Source organism: Manis pentadactyla, chromosome 9, assembly GCF_030020395.1.
Source record: "Manis pentadactyla isolate mManPen7 chromosome 9, mManPen7.hap1, whole genome shotgun sequence".
Taxonomy (NCBI): domain Eukaryota; kingdom Metazoa; phylum Chordata; class Mammalia; order Pholidota; family Manidae; genus Manis; species Manis pentadactyla.
Genome location: NC_080027.1, coordinates 77903450 through 77911743, shown reverse-complemented (window position 1 = coordinate 77911743; position 8294 = coordinate 77903450).

Sequence of the window (8294 nt, the reverse complement as noted above, 5' to 3'; positions counted from 1 at the left end):
ACATATATGAGTGTCCTCTTCTTGAACATATCTCCCCGGGCAAGGAAAACAACAGCAAAAATGAACAAGTGGGACTATATTAAGCTGAAAAGCTTCTGTACAGCAAAAGACACCATCAGTAGAACAAAAAGGAACCCTACAGTATGGGAGAATATATTTGAAAATGACAGATCCGATAAAGGCTTGACGTCCAGAATATATAAAGAGTTCACACGCCTCAACAAAAAAAAACAAATAACCCAATTAAAAAATGAGCAGAGGAACTGAACAGACAGTTCTCCAAAAAAGAAATACAGATGGCCAACAGACACATGAAAAGATGCTCCACATCGCTAATTATCAGAGAAATGCAAATTAAAAGTATAGTGAGTTATCACCTCACACCAGTAAGGATGGGTGCCATCCATAAGAAAAAACAGCAAGAAATGTTGGCGAGGCTGTGGAGAAAGGGGAACCGTCCTACACTGCTGGTGGGAATTTAAGTTAGTTCAACCATTGTGGAAAGCACTATGGAGGAACATCAAAATGCTCAAAACAGACTTACCATTTGACCCAGGAATTGCACTCCTAGGAATTTACCCTAAGAATGCAGCAATCAAGTATGAGAAAGATCAGTGCACCCCTATGTTTATCGCAGCACTATTTACAATAGCCAAGAATTGGAAGCAACCTAAATGTCCATCGATAGATGAATGGATAAAGAAGGTGTGGTACATATACACAATGGAATACTACTCAGCCATAAGAAAAGGGCAAATCCTACCATTTGCAGCAACATGGATGGAGCTGGAGGGTATTATGCTCAGTGAAACAAGCCAAGCAGAGAAAGAGAAATACCAAATGATTTCACTCATCTGTGGAATATAAGAACAAAGGAAAAACTGAAGGAATAAAACAGCAGCAGAATCACAGAACTCAAGAATGGACTAACAGGTACCAAAAGGTAAGGCACCGGGTAGGATGGGTGGGTAGGGAGGGATAAGGGGGGAGAAGTAGGAGGGTATTAAGATTAGCATGCATGGGGGGTGGGAGAAAAGGGAGGGCTGTACAACACAGAGAAGGCAAGTAGTGATTCTACAACATTTTGCTATGCTGATGGACAGTGATTGTAAAGGGGTTTATAGGGGTGACCTGGTATAGGGGGGAGCCTAGTAAACATAATATTTATCATGTAAGTGTAGATTAGTGATACCAAAAAAAAAAAAAAAAGGCAGTTCCTGTGTGGTAACCTCCAATGAGTTCTACACAAGGGTATAAAGGGCATATAAAAGTGTACACAAAGTTTTTGTTTGTGTTATACAGAGGATCAAAGCCTAATTGGGCTACCCCGAAAATGAACTAAGATACGATATGAAAAAGAACTTCCAACACCAGCACTCTCTGGAAGACTCATGCCAGAAGATAATCATCAAAAAACCCCAACAAAGATCCACACACTGCTACAGGTGTAGATGCACTCATCCCATCAGTTCCTGGACTTGCCATGGGAATGAGGAAGGAGATATCTAAGCTGGCCTGTGCATACAGTAAAACAACAAATTTGACTGGATCTATACTGTTGGAACTCAACCAAGAATTAGGAGAAGTGCAAATTGTAGCGCTCCAAAATCTTACAACTACAGACTATTTACTGTTAAAAGAACATAAGGGATGTGAACATTCCCCAGGAATGGGTTGTTTTAATTTGTCTGATTTCTCTCAGACTGTTCAAGTTCAGTTGGACAATATCCACCATATCATAGATAAGTTTTCACAAATGCCTAAGGTGCCTAATTGGTTTTCTTGGTTTCACTGGAGATGGCTGGTAATTACAGGTATGCTTTCGTTATGTAACTATACGCCTATTATTTTAATGTGTGTGTGCAATTTAAGTAGTAACTTAAAACCTATACATGCTGAAGTTACTCCACAAGAAGATATGTCAGAGAAATAATCAATCTTGCCAAGTTTTCTTCTGCCTGCTACTTCTATAGCTTTTCTTCTTCCTTCCTAATTACAAACCTTAAATAGAATTCGTGCCTCATATCAAATTTACCGAGTATCATAATTCTTCCAAGGGGTAAAGATACCTCAAGACAAATGCTGGGCATAGAAGCTACAGGGCATAAATATGCAAAGAAGTAAAAAGCTAACCTTTTCAAACAATAAGGCTTCTCTCTCACTTACCAAATTTACATTTCCCTGTATGGCCCCGGAAGATGACTGGTTAGCCAGAGACGGGTAAGATTCCTCAAGGGAGGAACAACCTAAGACAGGCACAGTCGCAGGGGGGTCATCAGGTGAGAAATTGGGGATCAACAGAGGTGAGGCTTAGAACCTCACCCCCCCTGTTCTGAGAGAAATCTTCTGCATCCGTGGATGTTTTATTGCCCTTGTCTAGCTTGGATTAACACATAGTCTACAGGCACACACCTGATCATCTACATTTGCTCTCTTACAACACTAAACTATGTTTTCCACCTTTATCTTGTATCTACCTACCACTTCAGCATTTTATTAAAAATAATAATAATAAGAGAAATGTGGTATCCACTTATAAATCAAGTATAAAAATCAAATGTGTATTCATATTTGAACTGACTGTTTATAGTTCATAATGCATGAGCAAGACCGAAAGTTTCTGTGATGACTGCCCTTATACTGTTCACCATGTAACTTATTCACTATGTAAGAATTTGTTCTCCATGTAAGAACTTGTTTGTTATGCCTGAGAAGATTGGAGACTGACGAAAATTAAGCTTGAGGTGGATTAATGATTGTGCATTGAGCATTGACTCCCCTATACAAAATTTTATTGTTGTTAACAACCATTTGATCAATAAATATGAGAGATGCCCTCACAAAAAAAAAAAAAGTACACACTTCCAATTGTAAAATAAATAAGTAACCGGGATGTAATGTATAGCATAAGGAATATAGTCAAAATATTGTAACAACTTGGTATGGTGATAGCTGGTAACTAGAATTACCATGTATATAAATGTTGAATCACTATGTTGTACACCTGAAACTAATGTAATGTAATACTGTGTGTCAACTACCCTTCAATAAAAAATAATTATCTACAAAAAAATATATATAATAATAATAATAATCCCTGGGTATAAAAAAGTGATCTTTAGCATATTTAAGCTATAAACCCATTTGAATCTTTACCTAAATGTATGACTCTTTTGTCTTCTTATAATACCCACACACACAATCTTCTCTTTTTAATGTAATTCTGGATTTCAGTGACAACAGATGATTTTGTCATTGGAAACTAATACCTTATTCAGGCATTTATTGAATATAATTTTTATTAGGTACTATTCTAGGTACTGGGGTTAAATACAAAGATCTACTTATCATGGAGGTTTATCTAGAGCATGATTTTTACGTGACTTTACAAATGCCTGTGACCTTGTTTTCTGCTGTCACTGCTCTTTGGGCCCAACATTTTTACAATTACCCATTGTCAGGATCCTGCTAATCTGTCCATGTGATCTCTTCTGAAATATAAGAGTTAAACATAAAGTTCTTCTAACTTTAAACAGTTACCCTACTATTTTGTTGGCTTGCTAAGAAAGCTGTACCTCTCTCCATAATTCTAGTATTCAAGTTAAAATAGTTGAGTTTTACCCTGTCCTTGAGTTTGCCAAAGTAAATAATATCTGCCTTTCTTCTCTCTGAGCAGAAACAAGTTCAGCATGGATTCTTAAGTCTGGTCGCTAACTAGTGCCTCTCAAATGGTTTTCATGAAATCCATTTTTTCCCCCTTTGCCCATAGTCCCACCCAGAACAGGTGAGAGTTGGGGCTTCATCCGAGACAAAGAGTGATGTATCAGGAGCCTCTTAACGGAGGCTCTGGATGAAGTTCCTCCGTGTCCACAGTAGGAGGCAGACCTGAAAGAGCCTTGCTTTGAGAAACTGGTAGAAGAGCCCACAGCCCTGCCCTGTCTGTAAGCAAAAGACAAGAGGCCAGCAGCTTTCACTGGTGGAGACTGGAGGGCTTCCTAAGGACACGTCTTTTCTCTACTTCTTCCCAGATGTGAAGTGGGCAGTGGAGATCTTGATGAGAAACTCTGTAGTTGAAATTCAACATCTATATGAAAAGGGTAAAAGTTTGTGGAGAGGAAACTAGTCAGCACTGAGGTTTTTATGATTGAACAGATTTGATTTTGAGGCTCATGGACTACAGACATAAATTTCTCAAATTGACTGCTACCCATCAGGTCCAATTTATCTCATCATAAAAATTGTAGAAGCTAAAATATTAATAGCAATTTTCTAGATTTGGGCTTGTCCCCCTCTAAGTTATGATTTATTCACCACCAATAGTATAGTATGTGTTTTTTTTTCATTTAACCACTTTATTAAGAAATAATTGGTATATAATAAACTGTACATATACAAAGCAGAAAATTTGATAAGTTCTATAATATGTATACAACTCTGGAATTATCACCACAATCAAGATAATGAATATATCCATCATTCCCAAAAACTTACTGATGCCCTTTGTAATATTTCCCTTCTGTCACTCCTTTCATCAGGCAGCCACTGATTTGTCTGCCTCCTATCATTACAGGTTAGTTTGCATTTTCTAGAATATATAAAAGAAATCATATAGTATATAACCCTGTTTAGTCTCACTTATTTCACTCAATGTCATTATTTTGAGTCACCTCAGTGTTGCTTACTGTATCAATAGCTTTTCATTTTTCATTACTGAAAATTCACATACCATCAAATTCACCCCTTTAAAGTATACAATTCAGTGATTTTTAGTATATTCAAAAGATTGTGTAATCAACACCACTATCTAATTCCAGAACAATTTCATCTCCCCCAAAAGAAATCCCATACCCAATTAACAGTTACTCCCATTTCTTCCCACCCCAAGCCAGTGGCAACCTCTAGTTTACCTTCTATGAATTTGCCTATTCTGGACATGTCATATAAATGGATCACGCAATATATGGCCCTTTTTGTGTGGTTTATTTCACTTAGCATAATGTTTTCAAGGTTCATTTTTGTAGAATGTCAGTGTTGCACCCTGTTTTATGGCTGAATAATATTCCATTGCATGGATATATTACATTTTGTTTATCCACTTATCAGTTGATAGGCACTAGGGTTGCTTGCACTTTGGGGCTATTGTAATGCTGCTGTGAACATTCCTGTACAAGCTTTTGTGTGAAAAAGTTTTCTCTAGGGTATATACTTAGGTGTAGACTTACTAGGTCATATGGTAACTATATGCTTAATTTGAAGAACTGCCAAACTATTTTCCAGGTGGTTGTGCCACTTCACAGTCCCATCAGCAATGAATAAGGGTTTCAGTTTCCCCATATCTTCACCAAACCTTGTTATGGTTTGTCTTTTTTAATTATAGTCAATCTAGTGGAAGTGCAATGGCATCTTACTGTTTTTACTTGCATTGCTCTAATGACTGATGATGTCGAGTATCTTTCAGGTGCTTATTAGTTGTTTATGTATTCTTTGGGGAAATGTATTTTCAAATCCTCTGTCCATTTTTAATTGAGTTATTTTTATTTTGGAACTCTTTATATCTTCTGGATACAAGACTCTTATCTGATACATGATTTGCAACTCTTTTCTCCCATTTGATGGATTGTCCTTTCACTTTCTTGATAGTGTCCTTTGAAGCAAAAAAGTGTTAACATTTTATCAAGACCAATTTCTCCATTTTTTTCCCGAGATTGCTTGTTCTTTAAGTGCCATATCTAAGAAACCCTTGCCTAATTTTTGGTCACAAACATTTACACCTAAGTGTTTTATAGTTTTATCTCTCACATTTAGGTGTTTGATCGATTTTGAAATATCAATGTTCAACTTTATTTGTATGTGGGTATCCAGTGTCCTAGCACCATTTATTGAAAAGACAATTATTTTATCATTAAGTTGTTTTGGTGCCCATGATTTATTTCTGAAGTCTCAATTCTATTCCATTGATCTATATGCCTATTTTTACGCCAGTATCCTAGTTTTGATTATGGAGAATAAATGTGGAATTATGATCAACTGGTTTGCACAATAGACCAAACAAATGGAAGAACAAGAAAGGTATTAATCATATAAATGGCTATTCAGAATATACCAAAATATTATTCCTTCAAGAAATACAGCAAATCATTGGCTGAGAGTTAGAAAAGGAAAAGTTATGAGAAAGTGTTTGAAGTCTAACTCTATTTACAGGTTTACTTTATTATAAAATTCACCCTTTTGATGTCCAAACTATAATATGCTTCAAAAATAGACATATCAAATGTCAAGATAATTCATGGACCCTTAACTTACTCATGGATTAAACATCTTAGTCACAATCTGATGGGCAAACACAGAGATGCTTTCACCATTGGAATTAATCAAACATAATGAGTTTATTTCATTTTCACATCCCACAAATCAAAATAAAATGATGATGAAGAAACACTAATTCGTTTATGGTAGTGTTCTGTTGGGGAGGACATGGCAGGGTCTGGCAGGAAGCAGCCATATCTGAATTTATATTCATGTTCCCTTAACATTTTTTAAATTTTGAAATAGAACATGATAATTAAGTTTATGGGACCTGGCTAAAATTGGGCAGCCAATTCACAGGTGTGGGAAACATCTGAGTCAACCCCTTCCCATGGTGGAGGTGCCAGAGTGAACACCTGGCTGTGCATAGGAGTTGCTTTGTCTGCCAAAATCATTGCTGTGAAATCATCAACAGAATGAACAGCAATCCAAAGACTGAGAAAAACTGAACCCTGAATGAAAAGAGGACCCTGAGGATAAGAAATCCAATGTAGGGAGCCAAAGGTTGGAGCAAATGGTATTTAAATGCAGCAAGCAAAATAAATTTTTTAATTATTGTTGTTAAGGAATTTTAGCATTGTTAGGACTAGAAAGTCATTGATACTTTATTAAAACAACCTCCCAAGCCCTTGTGATAACATAATACTTTTCATATAATATCAGAGTAGGAAAAAGTTTCAAAAATCATTTAGACTAAATAGATTGTCTGATATATGAATATCCCTACAGCTTGGGACTAAACTAAACATGGGTATACAAAGGTGACTATCTAGTGTTCACCCTCAGAAAGCTGATGGGTTATAGCACATTTTTGATAAATTGCAACAACAAATGTGTTACAGTCATATATACATTCTGTTAGAAGGGGTAAATATAGGAAGCAAAGTTAAATTGGTGAAGATTGAATACCAAGCAGGCCTGTGGGAAGGAGAATCCCAATTGTGACGGAGAGAATTTCAGCAGAAGGCAGGGGTGCCTACAATAGCATGGGAAGTTCAGGCAACTATATAGAGATATTCCATTTATGGGCATATCACCTTTACACATTTTTTTTTCAGACTTACCTCTTTTATAGCAGTTATTCCTGTATGACCTCAATATTGCTAAGTTTCTAGAATGTCCATGTTGTAGCCATATTTCGATCATTCCCTAGTATTATAGTACTCAGTCTACAGAATTACACTTAATGACTATGGTAGATTATATTATTTATTAAAAATCCTCTCTGCCCTTGCGGTGGTGCACTGTGAGTAGAATATATGTCTCTATCCCATTTATGTTGGGTTTGACCTTATGACTTAGACTGACCAATAAAATTTGGAAGGAAATGATAAGATGCCAGTTCTGAGCTATGTCCTTAAGAAACAGGTTGCTACTGATCTCTCTCAACCTCCTCTGATCCATCACGGGATCAAAAATCTGCCAAACCATGAGTGTGAAGTCAAATATTTGGTGTTTTAAGCCACAGAGATTTGTTTTTTTGTTTGTGTTATACAACAATACTACAGCAAAAGCTAATAAAACAACTATGCTCATAGTAAAAACTACTGTAGACCAGTTATTGTTACTTCAAAAGAAGAGTATGAATTCGAGTTTTTGAAGCAACCTAATACTATAGATTTAAGTGTACTTGTAGGATAAAAAACAAATAAAATGAAAATATTTAAAAAGTGAAACAAATGTTGCAAAGTAAAATTATGCTATACTCTTGTAGGATAGATGCTTTCAGTGGCAATACAAGGTAATGCCGAAGATTAAAATGAAAAAGGTGATAAGTAAAATTAACAAGGTGATGGGTCCCCATTACATTGTAATAAAATGTTTGTGGTGATATGTGACAGAAGCCTAATTCAAAATATTTTCCCTGGCTATGCTATGCAAATTTTGAATTCTTCTTTATCATTAGTAGCACCCATATTCCTACTCTGCTTTATTTTTTTCTTCAACATATATATCCCTACTTAACACATTTTAATTATTTACATGTA